Below are 19423 nucleotides of genomic sequence, written 5' to 3'. Positions count from 1 at the left end.
AGCATTGTCAAAGCAGGTCTATGGAGCTTCATGGGCCAACCATGCAGAGAGAGCATTGTCAGGGCAGGTCTATTGAGCTTCCTGGGCCAACCATACTGAGAGAGCATTGTCAGGGCAGGTCTAAGGAGCTTCCATGGCCAGCCATACTGAGAGAGCATTGTCAGGGCAGGTCTAAGGAGCTGCCATGGCCAACCATACTGAGAGAGCATTGTCAGGGCAGGTCTGTGGAGCTTCCTGGGCCAACCATACTGAGAGAGCATTGTTAGGGCAGGTCTATGGAGGCACTGGGCCAACCATGCTGAGGGAGCATTGTCAAAGCAGGTCTATGGAGCTTCCTGGGCCAACCATGCTGAGATAGCATTGTCAGGGCAGGTCTATTGAGCTTCCTGGGCCAACCATACTGAGAGAGCATTGTCAGGGCAGGTCTAAGGAGCTTCCATGGCCAGCCATACTGAGAGAGCATTGTCAGGGCAGGTCTATAGAGCCACTGGGCCAACCATACTGAGAGAGCATTGTCAGGGCAGGTCTATGGAGCTTCCTGGGCCAACCATACTGAGAGAGCATTGTCAGGGCAGGTCTATGGAGCTTCCATGGCCAACCATACTGAGAATGCATTGTCAGGGCAAGTCTATGGAGCTTCCATGACCAACTATTCTGAGAGAGCATTGTCAGGGAAGGTTTATGGAACTTCCTGGGCCAACCATACTGAGAAAGCATTGTCAGGGCAAGTCTATGGAGCATCCATTGCCAACCATACTGACAGAGCATTGTCAGGGCAGGTCTATGGACACACTGGTAACATGTCAGCTGAGATACATAAGGATATACGATTAATAAATATAGTATAGTGGACATATTTTTAAAAACAGAAATTTTGTTCACTGATGAGTGAATTATGATGAACCGAATAACAGATTTTAAAATGCAAGTCAAAATATCAGATTTGTGAAGAAAATCAAGCCAAATCAATTTACCATAATTCACTGTGTAGGGAATAAACCCTAACATGTTTATTGAAGGGCAAACTTTGCAAATAAATGGTTCTATCAGTTCCGCTGACATTCAATAAATGTGCGGTGCAGTAGTGGCCCACCATCCAATTTGTGCCAGTAGAAAGGGTTTTAAAGGACATTATAAGTACAAAACATCGCTTGGTTTTAATCAAGTAGTTTTGGTATGTACCTTTTTTGGATAATGAAAAAAATTTTTTTGTTTGTTTGTTTTTTTCTAAAAATGGCATCATTACATTTGTCTGAAATCATACTTCTAGACAGACAGCGTTGTGAGGTGCTTTATGTATCATCAATGCTTTTCTTAGAGAGGCATTGCATTAGGAGTGTGTCAATTACCATGCATGTGCCATAGATCAGCATTGATGGTCTCTGAGTAGGCACGGCAGCTGCTGTAAGGTGAATGTCCAGGCGCAGGATTACAGATGAGTTTAAAGTTTTCAGTTTTTTTTTAAGAGGCGGGAGTTGGTAATCAAGTATGGACTAATGTTATAAATAATATATATCTTTTTTTTTTTTTTTAAAGGTAGTGTTCCTTGAAATGGGTTCTGCACAATAGTTTGTTTTTTCCCACATCACTGTGCCAACTCTTTTATCTCCATAATCATAGGTTTGACTTAATCTTAGTTCTCTAGGGAATACCCATCTCTTCTAGCTTTTAATGGTTCCATACTTCATATTCCTATTACGGGGCCCACGCTCCCTGACATTGGTAGTGCTATCTACCCATGCAGAGTGTGTGGCTAAACCCTTTCCATATTGTGTTCGCACCAGGTAGTGAGTAGGGGGTACCTAGCCCTGGACTGTCCAGTCAGGATTTACAGTTGGGGCAATGTAGTTGCAGTTCCATTATTCAGCTTCTTGCTTGTACATATATATATTAGACATGTGCAATTCGTTTCGATCCGAACGCAAATTCAGACGAATTTCAGGAAATTCGGACATTCGGGTACTTCCGAATGTCCGAATAGCTGAATTGCCGAAGTTCTGAAGCACAGTATTGCCTAAGTACTAATATACTTACCCAGTGGAAGAATGAAGAATATAACACTTTATACAAGTTTAAATAAAAAGTATACAAACATAGCCAGGAATCAGCTGTAAGCCTTTGCAACACTTACAACAATCAATTAACACACATTCATATAAAATGTAAGTTACTTAGCCAGTCAATGGAATGACAGGAATGAGTAAGTAAATAACTCCCTAATTCCCGCGGTATTAGGGAGCTATCTACTAAAAGGCTGAAAGACCTAAATTGGTCTTTCAGCCAAATTTACTAATACTAAGTAAAGATTACTTAGTATTAGAAAATTATGCCCCTACTCGCTATACCGTGAGTAGGGGCATGTCTAGTAATGTCCTCCCCCCTGGTCCCCACCCCTGAGCATTGGGTGGTGGCCCTAAATTAGAATAAGGGGGGCCTATTGTCCTCGCCCCTGGCCCCCACCCCTGAGCAGTGGGTGGGGGCCCTAAATTAGAATAAGGGGGGGACCTAATGTCCTGACCCCCACCCCTGAGCGGTGGGTGGGGGCCCTAAATACCAATAAGGGGGGGACCTAATGTCCTCCCCCATTACCCCCCCCCCCGAGCGGTGGGTGGGGGGCCCTAAATTAGAATAAGGGGTGGGACCTAACCACAATCCCTGTCATTCCCTCTGGCCACCAACCCTAAACGGTGGGTGGGGGCCCTAAATACAAATAAGGTGGGGACCTAATGTCCTCCCCCCTGGCCCCCACCCCTGAGTGGCCACTGGCTGCTCACTGTTTAATAGACATGCCTCTACTCGCGGTATAGCGAGTAGGGGCACAATTTACTAATACTAAGTAATTTTTACTTAGTATTAGTAAATTTGACTGAAATACCAATTTAGGTCTTTCAGCTTTTTGGTAGATAATTCCCTAATACCGTGGGAATTAGGGAGTTACCTACTAAGTGGCTGCAAGAGAAATTCCGAATTGCGAAGTCCCGAATTTCGGAATGCCGAACCAAACCGAAAATGTTCCCCATGCATATGCCTAATATATATATATATATTTAACTTATTACAATTCTGTGTATAGTGATTAATCCTAACTGACCTACATAAACACTACAAGTGCTATGACTTCTTCAGTACTCTGTAGTGGTTATAGTGCCCTGGATCTTTCCCTGGATAAATAGTAAAACCATTTGTGAATGTTTTGATAATGTATCAGGGGTTTGCCAGGTGGCAGTCCTAGCTTCCATAATCACCGCCAAGCTACCAGATGCAGTGCACGGCTGGCTCATTGGCTGAGAGCAAAGTAAAGATCTTCTGCTGCAAAGAAGGAGATGACCGGCACCTAGGGGACCCTGAGTACGTTGTTAAGTCGTTAAATAATGGTTATCTAAGGAGAAGTAAAATAACAGAAGGTATGTTTGACAAGGTAAAAAGGTCAGGATAACTGGCAAGAGTTCTTAACAGGTAAAATGATTCCAAGGCTTAGTACAAGCATCAAAGATTGTAACCATAAGTTAGTGAACTGGAAAACAGCACAAAGTTTAAAGCAATCAGGAGCAAAGAAAATCAGGGATTTTATAGCATAGGAAATGAGGCATGTTGTACTGAATGACATGCATATCACTTGAACAATGCAGAGAGTTTACAGAATGTGTCAATTTTGTCATAACTGATGTTCTGAAACATAGCGTGTTAAAATGAACATGGGGACGCCCAGGTACCAACGTTGAAGGCAAGCTGACACATTGCACACAAAATGTTTGGCAAATCCATAGAATGTAATTTAATAACCAGATTTGTGGAGGTACCACAATCCCAACATCAATATAAATGAACCTCTGACGTCCATGTGCTTTTGTCCTCCCACAGTAGCCAGGTTTTATTACATGTGATGTTGAACGATGGAATAAATCATGCATGACGTCATTAGCAGGTTGTTAGTGCCTAATACCTGAAACACTATTTGTTGCTTTTTTAAGAGTGACATCTGTGTTTCTGATGGTACATATTTGTTTCCCTGCTCCTTTACGTAGAGAATCAGAAGGTATCCTCTTACTATGGTGTGTTCCATTGTATCTGCTGCCAAAGAGATTTATGTTAGAAAAAAATCCAAGTTTTTCCCCTGCCACTAGTAGGATGGAGTGCTAACAAGAAAGAGGGGTATCAATTAGTATTTTACTTTTTGTATATGCTCCTTTGTACTTTAACCCCTTAAAGACACATGACATGTGTGACATGTCATGATTCCCTATTATTCCAGAAGTTTGGTCCTTAAGGGGTTAAAGGGAGCAACATAACCAGTATAGCTTATTGTCCGAGAGCACTGAGCTAATACTTAGCCTATCACTGCCATCCAAGATGTACAAAATTGGCATTGATAAAATGCAGAAGAGAACGTTTTGAGGGAAGGTGCCATGGGAGTTTGTCAAACCGCCCCTAAATGGTTTGACAGAGAATAGGAGGACACCGTCAATCTTTACACTGAGCTATCGTGTTATGTTTCATACAGTGACAATTCTTCATGTTTAATAAATGTTTTACATTTATATGTTTTTATTGGAGTTTTCGTGGTATTTTAAAATGAGCAGTTCCTTTCTTTTTGTAGACATTACAAGTTGTATTGTCAGTAGAGTTTACTGTCACTTTTTTTGTGGGTTTTTTTGTGTGTGTGTGTGTGTGTGTGTGTGTGCAAATTTTCCGAAATACTTGGGATTCTTTCAACCCAGGATAAAACAGTTACATCAGCATCTGTTATAGTTTTTCCTGTATTATAGATCCTAATGGTACAATGGAATTTTGGTTTTCTTAAAATAATCCCAGCAAAATAAGGAATATGGTAGAGATGTTTATATATATATATGTACACAGTATGTGAGTACAACCCTCACATTTTTGTAAATTTTTTATTATATCTTTTCATGTGACAACACTGAAGAAATGACTCTGCTACAATTGGCCCCAATTTGGACATTTCCACTTAGGGGTGTACTTACTTTTGTTGCCAACGGTTTAGACATTAATGGCTGTGTGTTGAGTTATTTTGAGGGGACAGGAAACTTAGACTTTTATACAGGTTGTACACTTACTACTTTACATTGTAGCAGAGTGTCATTTCTTCATTGTTGTCACGTGAAAAGATATATTAACCCCTTAAGGACGGAGGACGGTTCAGGACCGTCATCGGCATTTTTGCGTTGCCGACCGGCGACGGTCCTGAACCGTCCTAACCGTCCAATGTACTTACCCGATCGCCGTCGTTCCCCCGGCGGCGATCGGCGTTGGTCCCGGTGTGGGGAGACTGCCTGCAGCCCAGACAGTCTCCCCATGGCAGTTTAGGACCCCTGTGGCCATGTGATCGCCCAACAGGGCGACCACATGGTCACAAAAGGTGTCCTAGTCTCTGCCTGCAGGGGGACTGTCTGTGCTGACAGGCAGTCTCCCTGCATGTGTAAAATCATAAAAAAAAATTAAAGTTATAGTTAATAAAAAAAATAATAATAATTATATATGTGTATATATATGATATATAGACATATATTATACCTATATAATATATGTCTATATATCATATATATAATGTCATGCTAAGTGTATTTTTATATTAATATGTACATATATTAATATAAAAATACACTTATAATTAATTTACACACGTATATATAATATATATATATATATAATAACTATATATATTGTATATATATATATATTATTATAAAATACGAATAATAAATAATTTAAATTAAATTAAAAAAATTAAAAATAATAATAAAAATTAAATATATATATATATCTATACGAAATTTTATTCTAACTGTATTTTGATATTAATATATATATATATTTATATCAAAATACACTTAGAATGAAATTGTATATATATCTATGTATATATAAATAAATAAAAAGAATGCGAACTATTCATATGTCCATATACAAAATTACATAAATATATAAATATACACGTAGACTTCAAATATATAAATATGCATATATATTTAAATTCTACGTGCGTATTTATGTAATATTTTTACATAATTAAGTTATTTTATTGATTGCAATTTAAGGGACCTGCCTGCCAACCCAGGCCGAAAGTCCAGAGAATTTAATTTGCTATCACTGTATTTTACCCTGTAACGTTCTACGACACCCTAAAACCTGTACATGGGGGGTACTGTTTTACTCGGGAGACTTCGCTGAACACAAATATTAGTGATTCAAAACAGTAAAACATATCACAGCGATGATATTGTCAGTGAAAATGACTTTTTTTTGCATTTTTCACACACAAACAGCATTTTTACTGATGATATAATTGTTGTGATACATTTTCCAGTTTTGAAACACTAATATTTGTGTTCAGCAAAGTCTCCTGAGTAGAACAGGACCCCCCATGTACAGGTTTTATAGCGTTTTTGAAAGTTACAGGGTCAAATATATGGGTCAAATATTTTTACATTGAAAATGGCCAGGTTGGTTACGTTGCCTTTGAGAGCGTATGGTAGCCCAGGAATGAGAATTACCCCCATGATGGCATACCATTTGCAAAAGAAGACAACCCAAGGTATTGCAAATGGGGTATGTCCAGTCTTTTTTAGTAACCACTTAGTCACAAACACTGGCCAAAATTAGCGTTCAATTTAGTTTTTTACTTTTTTCACACACAAACAAATATGAACGCTAACTTTGGCCAGTGTTTGCGACTAAGTGGCTACTAAAAAAGTCTGGACATACCCCATATTGAATACCCTGGGTTGTCTACTTTTAAAAAAATATGTACATGTGGCGTGTTATTTAGCAATTTATGACAGATAATAGTGTTACAATGTCACTATTGATACATTTTAAAAATGTATGTTTTGAAACCGCAATATCCTACTTGTACTTATAGCCCTATAACATGCAAAAAATAGCAAAAAGCATGTAAACACTGGGTATTTTTGAACTCAGGACAACATTTTGAATCTATTTAGCAGTTTTTTTCATTCGCTTTTGTAGATGAGTAAAATATTTTTCACATAAAATTAAAAAAACGTGTATTTTTTTCAATTTTTCATCATATTTTTTCATTTTTTTAAAATTAAATTACATGAGATTATATAAATAATGGTATGTAAAGAAAGCCCCTTTTGTCCTGAAAAAAACAATATATAATTTGTATGGGAACAGTAAATGAGAGAGCGGAAAATTACAGCTAAACACAAACACCACAAAAGTGTCAAAAAGATGCCTGGTCGCAAATGTACAACATCGCAAAAAAAGTCCGGTCCTTAAGGGGTTAAAGGGATACTATAGTCACCTGAACAATGTTAGCTTAATGAAGCAGTTTTGGTGTATAGAACATGCCCCTGCAGCCTCACTGCTCAATCCTCTGCCATTTAGGAGTTAAATCCCTTTGTTTATGAACCCTAGTCACACCTCCCTGCATGTGACTTGCACAGCCTTCCATTAACACTTCCTGTAAAGAGAGCCCTATTTAGGCTTTCTTTATTGCACGTTCTGTTTAATTAAGATTTAATTAGATCTTATCCTCTGCCATGTTAATAGCTTGCTAGACCCTGCAAGAGCCTCCCGTATGTGATTAAAGTTCAATTTAGAGATTGAGATACAATTATTTAAGGTAAATTACATCTGTTTGAAAGTGAAACCAGTTTTTTTTTTTCATGCAGGCTCTGTCAATCATAGCCAGGGGAGGTGTGGCTAGGGCTGCATAAACAGAAACAAAGTGATTTAACTCCTAAATGACAGTGAATTGAGCAGTGAAATTGCAGGGGAATGATCTATACACTAAAACTGCTTTATTTGGGTGACTATAGTGTTCCTTTAAGATATATTTACAAAAATGTGAGGTGTGTACTCACTTTTGTGAGATACTGTGTATATATATATATTTATATTGTGACAGTTTTGGTTTGGTGATGTTTATGAAGCAACATTTTTTCAATACGTTTCAGAAAACGTAAAATAATTTTTAAACCATTATTCCATGCATATATGTTTAATATATATATTGGAATTAAACAAGGGGTTACATCTGAGGCCAAAATAGCTAAGCTGAACTCATTCATCGCCTCAATTCTATATTCCAGCGTGGCAATTATTTTTCCAGGCAAACTGAGCCAAAATTAATTGAAACTAATGTGTGTTTCGACATTTGCAATACGGCAAGTTAGGCACCAGGCTGCCTAAGGATCATTGGTTTGTGTAAAACAGAAATGACACAGAATTGGGGTGGGCAGCAGCAGTTGCATCTGGCACCATACCAGCTTCAACAGACTTTAGTAGTTATGGTGCTTATAGTGCCTTTTTAATATGCAAAAAGGGCAGCTCTATAATTTGGCTTTTCAAAAATTGGATTTAAATAGGCACTTTGAAGAAGACCTAAATTGGTCTAATGCGTCAGTTATTTGTTTTCTATATACTTTTTTTTTAATAATAATTTATTTTTCCGTGCATGGATCAGTTGAACAAGCATTCACTTCCTGCCCCAACAGCAGTAACACGCATTGAGATTGTATAACAGTATGACAGTTGTGGCATAGAAAATTGATGCACATTTTTGTATGAGGGTTATCAAGAACTGTACTAGGCTAGCTAACAGGAAGCAATACAGTAAGTGGAAAACAAAGCCTGTGCAGCGAAGTTACTTGAGGTCATGTAGGTTAGTTCAGATGTTAATCATTTAGTTAAGAGTCCTGGGTGAGGATACAGGAGGTTGTTGATGGATGTAGTTTGAATCGATATCGTTGTCACAGGGACTAAGTGCCGTGTTGTGGTTATGTATTTGTCATGGAGTAACACTTCAGGGTTCTGCACTCAGCTGTGAGGAGCCGGACCCCGCCCCCCTCTGACACAGCTCTGACCGTATTTAGGGAGACTGGGCCAGAGGGAGGGTGCTTGATTGTTTGAGCTAACATGTGAGCTGCCTCTGTGAGCTCCACAGGCTTAGCTAGTGGGAACTACTTCCACCAGACTTACCTCTCCACAAGCTCAGACAAGCCCTTCCAGCCTTTGAGCAAATGCAAGGATTGCTGCATGTCATAAAGGATTACTGGAGAAAGGATACTTTGCTACTTTACAAGTGGACCATATGTCTGGATATTGGAGGACTACCCATATTAACCTTAAAGGACCACTCTAGTGCCAGGAAAAACATACTCGTTTTCCTGGCACTAGAGTGCCCTGAGGGTGCCCCCACCCTCAGGGACCCCCTCCCGCCCGGCTCTGGAAAGGGGTAAAAACTTACCTTTTCCCAGCGGTGGGCGGAGAGCTCTCCTCCTCCGATCCTCCTCTTCTCCTCCCCGTCGGCTGAATGCGCACGCGCGGCAAGAGCTGCGCGCGCATTCAGCCGGTCACATAGGAAAGCATTCATAATGCTTTCCTATGGACGCTTGCGTGCTCTCACTGATTTTCACAGTGAGAATCACGCAAGCGCCTCTAGTGGCTGTCAGTGAGACAGCCGCTAGAGGAAATAGGGGAAGGCTTAACCCATTCACAAACATAGCAGTTTCTCTGAAACTGCTATGTTTATGAAAAAATGGGTTAACCCTAGAAGGACCTGGCACCCAGACCACTTCATTAAGCTGAAGTGGTCTGGGTGCCTAGAGTGGTCCTTTAAGTATATCTTTCAGCTATTGTCTACAATATCATTTATTAATGAACTATGCTTGCTTACTCAAATCTTCATTGCTACACGTTACTAATCTCATGAAGGACAACTCCCATCATGCTTATTCACTATGAACTGTTTCATGCTTTGCAATTACATTCAGTGCTTCAAGCTACTAAACTCATGAAGAACAACTCCCATCATGTTTATTCACTATGAACTGTTCTTGCTTTGCAAATATTCTCAGCTAATTGATTATTGTTCCTATTGAAGATTATTCTCATGAACTAATGTTACTTAATGCATCTCTGAAGAAATACTTAATAATGAACTTTGTGTGTTGATTACTTGCACTTCTTATTATTGGATTATTGCCTAAATGCAATTCATTTAACCCCTTAAGGACACATGACGTGTGTGACACGTCATGATTCCATTTTATTCCAGAAGTTTGGTCCTTAAGGGGTTAAGTTTAACACTTATTAAAACTTCGGTTGAATCAAGTTACCAGTGATTCTCTTTACTTAAAGCTACAGTATTGATACTTAAGGATTCTCCATTTCTTCACTAATGTAATTAGGGAGTTTACAAGCTGCAGTTGAGTTCCAACCCAAATCACCCCTAGTAGCGTAACAGTATTGTAGGGTGGGACATAGAGGGTCCTAAAGTTGTGGTCTTTTAGGTGGGTTAATTGCCAGGCTTGTCCGCCCTTTATTGAGTCTCTAGTCCCTGTCGTAGGGGATGGTAGGGTGGGTAGGGAGGGCTGGGGGGGGTGAGGTAAGGGGTGGAGGGGGGGTGATGATCCACCTGGTATGGTAGGGTATCTAAGCGTGGGCAGTGCCCTGTACCAGTCATTGCTCCTGATTGTGGTGTTTAAGCCGGCGGAGCGACTGGGTGGTCTGAGTTAAACTTGTGCTTCACTAAGTGAAAGAAAACATAACATTAACAAAGAAAAATATAATAAAACATTTAAGGCATAACATGTTAAACATATATGATAAAGGCATTTTCTATATACTTTTTGAGGTGGGTGTTACACCTCTGTGTTACACAACTCAGGTCCACCTGTGCTCCTCCTCCACTCTTAGTTGATTTGCACTGCTTGAGGACATTTCCCCAAGCAGGACTAACGTTGCCAGGGTGCCTGTGCCTGAATGTAGTGACATTACTATGTTCCTGTACTGGCCAGAGGTACATCTACTGTTAGGTCTATTCTTCTCTCCCTGAATCTCAATTGCACTGCATTTACTGTCTGCCGAGAAATTGAGACAGGTGGGGAAAAAAAATTATCTTTATATATGTTTTTCTCCAAATCTAAAAATTTGCTCGCATAACTGCTAGCACAATGTATAGATGAAATGTTAATCGTCTAAGTCAATAGGGACATGACGGGTATCTTTTAAGACTCTTTCCCCTTTGTTTGGAAATTTAAAACATTGATGTTTCCGAGACTTGATAATGTTTCCATTTTGCTTAAACCAAACCTCTAATGGCTGTCAGACTGGGAGCGACTATAGAATCAATGAATTAAATTAAAGTTCATAACAACTGATGTTATCCATGAGGTAAGTAAAAGAAATACATTTACAGTTTTACCCTTTTTTTTTTTTGGAGCTTGTGACCAGCTACAAATATGTGCGCCTGGGCAGTACATTCCCTGTCTATGGATACGCTAGTAAGGGTTTTCTTGGGCCAGTATATGGCTTCTGATGGCAGTATATGGCCAATGTGTTTAGATACGGCCACTATTATCCTCACTCAAATGCACAGGTAGTATAGGTTACATAGTTACATAGCCGAAAAGAGACTTGCGTCCATGAAGCTCAGCCTTCCTCACAAATGTTTTGATCCTGTTGATCCAAAAGAAGGCAAAAAAAAACCAGTCTGAAGAACTTCCAATTTTGCAACAAACTAGGAAAAAATTCCTTCTTGACCCCAAAATATTAGTCAGATGTCTCCTTGGATCAAGCAGCTATTACCCCACTAATTAGAAATTATATCCCTGGGGGCGGGGCTTAGTAGCCATACTGGATGGTTGCAGATCAGTGGAGCTCCAGCCAGGAAAATCTAATAAAGCAACTTTAAGGGTGATCAAACCCCATTAACAGACGTACCTGCACTGGACCCGCGCTTGGTACACACTGGGTGTTACGCTACTAGGCGTGGTTTGGGTTGGAACTCAACTGCAGCTTGTAAACTCCCTAATTACATTAGTGAAGAAATGGAGAATCCTTAAGTATCAATACTGTAGCTTTAAGAAAAGAGAATCACTGGTAACTTGATTCAACCGAAGTTTTAATAAGTGTTAAACTTAAATGAATTGCATTTAGGCAATAATCCAATAAGAAGTGCAAGTAATCTACAACACAAAGTTCATTATTAATTATTTCTTCAGAGATGCAATAAGTAAAATTAGTTCATGAGAATAATCTTCAATAGGAACAATAATCAATTAGCAAAGGATATTTGCAAAGCAAGAACAGTTCATTGTGAATAAGTATGATGGGAGTTGTCCTTCATGAGATTAGTAACTTGTAGCAATGTAGATTTGAGTAAGCAAGCATTAGTTCATTAATAAATGATATTGCAGACAAATAGCTGAAAGATATACTTAAGGTTAATCTGGGTAGTCCTCCAATAGTCCAGACATATGGTCCACTTGTAAAGTAGCAAATTATCCGTTCTCCAGTAATCCTTTATGGCATGCAGCAATCCTTGCATTTGCTCAAAGGCTGGAAGGGCTTGTCTGAGCTTGTGGAGAGGTAAGTCTGGTGGAAGTAGTTCCCAGTAGCTGAGCCTGTGGAGCTCACAGAGGCAGCTCACACGTTAGCTCAAACAATCAATCACCAAGCACCCTCCCTCTGGCCCAGTCTCCCTAAATACTGTCAGAGCTGTGTCAGAGGGGGGCGGGGTCTGGCTCCTCACAGCTGAGTGCAGAACCTGGAAGTGTTACTCCATGACACTGGGCGACTCTGGAGTGAATTCCGGGTCTCCTCACATCAGCCGATCAACCATTGCAGCCTCCAGTCACTCAAGGCCTGTGGGCTCTCGGCGGGAGAGGCGGCCGCTCTCCTGGCCTGAGGCGGCCCGGGCTATTTGCATTGTGGAATATCAGAGTCCCGAACTCCTCCCCCCTTTGGACCGGCGGGGGATATCCCGGTCCCCACCGGGTCATTCTGGTGGCTTAAGCGATGACACAGTAACACTACTGAAAAGCTGGAGGGTTGTGGCCTACTTCTTAAGATGGGCTACTTCTGATGCCTTCCCTCAGCCTCCTCCGACACACGTGGACCCGCTCCTGCAGGTTCTGGACTCCCTATTTGCCCGATTCTGGGAGAAGCTATCTGCTCGAGTACATACCTTGCCTGCCACCCTTTCAAGCCGAGCCAAGATCCCCCCTGATAGGCATAAAGGACAGGGGATGCAGAGCTGGGCCTCCACCAAGCATCCCCCACTCTACACCATGGAGGCGAAGACGCAAGCGGCTGGCGCCTAAACGCCAAAGACACAGCACACAAACTTGCTCCTGCTCAATTAGATGGTGGAACCTTTCTAGCCCACCCAGGCAAGGGCCCCTTGGAAGGTGAGACCGGCCACAGGAAACTAGAGGCTCGGGAGCAGAGCCTACGGTGATCAGATGCGGCTCACAGATGAAAAGCCTCAAAATGCAGCGACTAGCAATTGGAGCCTGGCAGGGTCATCCCTCACTTAGAGCAGTGGACACACTTCAGCACCCACCTGCCATCAGCCTCCCGTCTCTTGGCATTGGTTGAACTGTTCCACCCATGGACTGCACTCACGCACCACCGGTACACAGCGGCGCGGTCCATGCGGAATGATCTCCCTGCGATGGTTGATGGAGATGGAGGCGATGTTTTATTACCTTTAGGCATCTGACAGGTGGACACTGAACTTTGTGGCAGCCCGGCTGATCTTGTGAGGTTCCTGCAAGGCATGATGTCTGATAAGCTTTGTTGTTATATATTTTAGTTTCCTTTTTCTTTCAGATATTATAGAACATCGGCCGGTTGCTGTGTCCTGCAATGATGCTTGCCTATCGTTTATGTGCTGACACACACTAGTTCGACAATACTATAACATTTAACAAGCAACATGTCAGGGAACTAAACCCAATAATTTAAGCATGAACAAAACTGTATTTCTGATATCTGAGTCTCACTACTAGACAAAGCTTGTTCCCCTTACGTTTAATAATTACTTAAGTGTAATAATTACTAAAATGTGCCAAGCATAAAGCAACAACCACATGTTAATAAGCCTAACTTTTGAGCAACTTGCATACCTTTAACATTGATCGCATGTATTCACCTATTAGTTCTCATATCTACTTATAAAAATGTGCAGCTTAATCCTGTCATGACAATGTTTACGTTTATAATCATGTGACTGCTGTCGTGGCATAACAGGCATGTTTGTAACCCATATTGCACAATAAAAATAAAGAATTAAAAAAAAAAAGAAATGATATCCCTGTATGTTTTTGCAAGTATTTATCCAATTCCAGTTTAAACATCTGTATGGACTCTAATAAAACCACCTCTTCAGGCAAAAAATTCCATATCCTTATTGCTCTTACTGTAAAAAAAACTTTTATTTGCCTTAGATGAAATCTCCTTTCTTCCAGCCTAAATGCGTGACCTCGTGTCCTATGTATAGCCCTGTTTATGAATAGATTTCCAGTTTATGGTTCACAGATGAAGAGTTAATAGAAATAAAACGAAAATAGTGCTCTCTGTTTAAAATGAATAAACATAATAAAAGAAGAGGTACTTGCAGGTGAAGAGATTTTGCTCAATCCTTATAGCTTGGCTGGTATATTCCCCACCAAGAAAATCAATGTGAGGATTTTCTTGATAAAATCTGCTGGTTAAAATCGGGAAGATCCAATGTAAGGTAAAAAAAAAAAACAAAAAAACTATGTTGTAAATAAAATATAAAACCAATACAGAGGTAACACACTGAAGCATTTCACACACAAAAAAAAATACTTTCTCAAAATGAACACTTATGGTATGTAAACTAAACCTTGAATGAATGGATGAATGAATATATAATTGCTCATAAAGATAATATATATAGATTTTAATGTTTCAGGAGTAATTATTACTTACCTCCTCCCCAGTGGGTTCATCGGTGCCATGATCCCAGGTTTATGGGAATTACATTAGCGCTCCAACCATCTCCATTCCCTTATACATACCGCCTTCATTCTAGCAATAAATTATGGCACCACTGTATTATGACGCAGACACACTAGTTTCACTGTCCTCTTGCTTTCCCTATTCTTGTGCAAAAGTGTGAGCTGTGTTCATCAGGGGAATAATCCAAACAACTTCAAAGCATGTGCTGTTATTACTGTAAATGAGAGGTGGAGATCCAGGAGGAAGAGGACTCTCGTGCCAAATATTATTCTATCAACCCCCGCCATATGCCTCATGCAAGGTGAGGCTTGAAACCAATTTTTGATAAATATATATTTATAGCCGTTTGCTATCAATGTTCTCGAACAATGTCTAAGTTTAATTTTATGCTCTTTAGATTGTTGTGTGTACCATGGCAAGTACACTTTAATACATTGCAGTACGTAGGGGCCCTGGTCCTTAAGTGGTTAAATACACTATTGTGTGGACACATTTACTGAATTTCCTTTCAGCCCATCCAAATTGGTGGAGATCAGGGCAATGAACATTCACCGTTCTGTTTATAAATGCTAAGTACTCATTATACCTTTACCAAGGAGCAATGGGAAGCTTTGCTTTACTAATCAAAATGCAAATTTGTACCCACTCCTACTCCATTTCTCTATTACCAAACCTTTTCCATTTTAAAGTACTTCAGTGTGTGGAACTCGTTCTACAAGGCAGATGGAATAAGAACCATTATTTGCTTAATAAGAAAATAAAGAAAGTCAATGCCTGGGCACATTTTATACACATTAATTGCAAGAGGGTATAAAGGTTACAAGTAATTGAATCTGGATTCCGTAGACCATTATTACATGCTTGTGGTCTAACAGCTTTTTATGTGCCACTAACAGAGAATGTCTTTTTAAAGATTACGTCAAATAGCCCTTTTCATGGATATCAGATTATCTTGTTAAAAAAAATGTTGAATGAAAAGCTTGTAAGTCAAAGCTAGTACATTTCAAGTAAAAGTATTAAAAAAAAAAATTGAAGGGGGCCAAATAAAGTGGAAAAAGATTGTAAGTCATTTAGATGATATCTTTAGGAAATAATGATATATAAAAGATAATGTCAAGTTAAGTTTTGTAATATCATGATTGATTGATATGGCTTTTTTCTTATTTAATCCAGGAAGCATCAGCTTGGAGACCTCTTATCTCGCACCTTCCAGCAGCTCTCCCAGTATATCAGTCTGGCAAAAGGGGAGAATTAATGACAGCATCAGTCTGAGCATGACTGTAGCATAAAACAGATCACCAACAAGCGTGTGTTGCACTCCACTGCAACATCAATGGTAGGAATCTGGCACTTCAGCTGCTCTGGAACAAAACATTTCTGCAAGTAAATAAATTATGTAATAAAATAAAAAGACACATTGCAACAACATGCGAGGTTCTGAAGATATAATACATATCTAAATATAGGATACATAAGAGAGAACCATGTATTATGGGATAATTAATGTAAACAAGGGGCATTTAAGTATGCCTCCATTTTGTTCCCTTTAATACATGCTTTCGTTATTATGTATCTTTTATAGTGCATCATTTATTTATTTTTTATCATAGTGCTAGGTTTCCTTTAATCTCAGGCAGCACATTTGCATACATGTCCCAATGTGGCCAAGCTTAGTGGGATTTACACTCCTAGGGTGAGGACTGAATTACAATTTCCCGTAACTTCCACTGGTCTCTGTCCCAATAGGGTATGTGTGGCTTTGTGCTCCACTGAGATTATAAAGACCATGCTGTACATTGGGAGTCAAACCTTGTATTATGGGGAATAGTGCTTTAATTATGCCATTCCCCATGCAGCACAGGTTTTAAAGGATCTACTGGATTAAATAATGGGCACATCATGTAATTATATACAGAGAGAGATACACAATTGCTTTGGTATAATACTTTAACATTATATTTAACATTATATTTTACTATGATAAAATCCTGATGAAGCCATAACTCTTCTCAAATAGTCTAATATAGTACCTTATTCCTGTAACTAATTCCTATTTGTAATAATATGTAACATGTATGCATACATTTGTTGGAGTCATGTTCAAGTCAAGTAGCCAAGCATGGATTAGACAGTTTCCTATAAATACTGCACATTATAGGATTTATTCTTTCATAACGGATTTGAGATTTATTCACTAAGCACCAAATGGCGTTCAGTTGTCCAAATTTGGGCAACTGTTTCAACAGAAAGCTTGCTGTGAAACTCATTTAGCTATTCAAAAACGCTGTTTTGCTTAAATCGCCTATATTTGTGTCCAGAATTGCAACTATAATCCTAAAACCTCTTTACGTTAAGTCACCCTGATGCCACCCACAACCCCCTTACAATATGAAAACACCCCAACACAAAATACCTTTCACTTACCTTGGCAGTAAAGGGATATTTCTGTTGCCATTTAGTTACAACCCAGTTCAAAATTTGAATCTCACTGCTGCAATTAGAATCTGAGTGATACACTTTGTAAATAGCAGGGACACATTCAGTTCAATGAAGTTTCTATTAGACTTGCTTCAGGCTGGCTAGTCATGCGAATGTAGCTGCCAGTGGTGGAGGTAAACCTAGGGCAGCAGAGGAGTTAATTTCCATACGTACAGCTTTTCATAGCAAAACTCCAGACACTATGACCACTTTGAATCAATGAAGCGGTCATGTGCTTGGAATAACCATTTAATTATATTGTCTATTTCATATTGTCTTATTTTAACCTGTATTTTCGACTGTGTTTTTCACCAGTAACGCAGAATAGCTCAAAGGTTGCCAGACATATCAGTTGAAACTTGTGTTTGCAGTATTTATATTAGTCCCAACATGAGGATGTTATGATTTTTTTCTCCTTATGTGCAGACTTACAAGCAATAGTTCTGAAATTAGACTGAAAAGGATCATGGTGACATATACACATGGTCAGCAATTTATTTATGTTAAGCAGCCTTGGAGAAAAGCTACTGTTGTGTCAATTTATTGAGGCCCCCAGGCTTAGGGAACCTATATTGTGCTCAGTGAGATTTCCTTACATAAACCGATTACAGCTGCATTGAGCTGAAGGATTGTCTGAAAAGTTCAAAGAGTTGTGCTTAACTAGGTGGATAAACTAGCTGTTTAGATGATTATGTTTTGCTAAGTTACAACTCTCACAAATTTAAGGATGGGTCCTCTATATTTATTGCAATTATTGTTTTGATAATCCTTTGACAGTTCCGTGCCTTGGGTGTATATTGAGGTGTAGCCACATTACATGTTCGACTGTTAAAGTTTTAAAGTTATTTTCTTGTCATTATCAGACATTAAGCATCTTAGAGTTAATTGGGTTCATCTTGACTTACCCTAAAAGTCAAAAAGTAAATTAAAAAAACCTAAAAATGAAACAATGCCTCTGAAGATATGGATGTGAAAGCAGTGTATGAGAAGGGATTTATGTGTAGGTATGGCAATTTTACATACACACTGTATTTATACTCTGAACACAGTGGCGGGAGATTTAATTGTATGGAGCTCAGTGGCAAGGAATTTAGTGTAATGAAACACAGTGGTATGAGGTTTAGTGGAATGGAACACAGTGGTAGGAAATACATTTGAAGAGAACACAGTTGCAGGGGGTATAGTAGAATGGAAAAAAAACCTGCAGGGGTTTAGTACACAGTGACAGGGGGACTTTACAAATGGATGAAACATGTTAAAGGTATTTATTTTATTGTCCAAGAAAAAAAACAAAAAAACTATTGCAAGCAAAAATAAAACATCTGAGTATGAATATATATTTGTGATGACCATTCAAGTTTCTTAGCTTAGTAAAATTGAATGAGCAGTTGTTTTTATTTGTTGTTGTTTGTTGTATTTGCTTTTGGGGGTTTATTTTTTTGTTTCTTTGTTCGTTATAGTAACCCATAACAGTATATAGTACTGTATAAATATGGTGATGTATGAAAAACACAAGGTCAGTTATTATTAGAGATGAAAAGACATATCTAATAATAAGGAATAAATAAATAAAATTTTACCCATGTGATCCACTCCATTAAAGAAGTATTGAATTCTGTTTCCTGATATGTTTTCACAGCATTAAAATAATATATGAAAATAAATACAATAGACTTTATCCCTTACTCTTCCGTCAACCCTTGTGCTGGGGTGAGGTGTTAAATTGTGCCAGGATTCCCAGGAAAACTAACAGTATAGTATCACAGTTTACATCCCTTCCTCCTTGGCACAGGGCGCAGAGAAGAAGAAAATTCAGAGTGCCCTTTTATTCCTTTCACCACATAGAACATAGGAACAAGTTAATGATGCCAACAGGTGGGGTGGGCATGCAATTGACACCTGTCCCACCCCTCATCCCATGCTGTTGCCCAGGCGGGATTACTGAGTACATCGGTTCCAAAGACCCCTCAAAACCAGGGTAATCTTTGCAATATTCCCCTAATTACATCCACCCAGCCCCCTGCTTATGAGTGACAAAGTAAAGTAATTAACCCAAATTTAGTGGTGGCTCCGATTAATTTGGGCTTCATTTGATTGATCATGTCTAGGCCTTGCCCTGTTTATATTGCGATGCCTTGTAATATGGTAGTCTTGCATGTTTAAAAAAGACTACCGTAAATTG

This window comes from Pelobates fuscus, chromosome 8, assembly GCF_036172605.1.
Source record: "Pelobates fuscus isolate aPelFus1 chromosome 8, aPelFus1.pri, whole genome shotgun sequence".
Classification (NCBI taxonomy): Eukaryota; Metazoa; Chordata; class Amphibia; order Anura; family Pelobatidae; genus Pelobates; species Pelobates fuscus.
The sequence above is the reverse complement of the archived record's forward strand: the minus strand, read 5'-3'. Positions refer to the sequence as shown.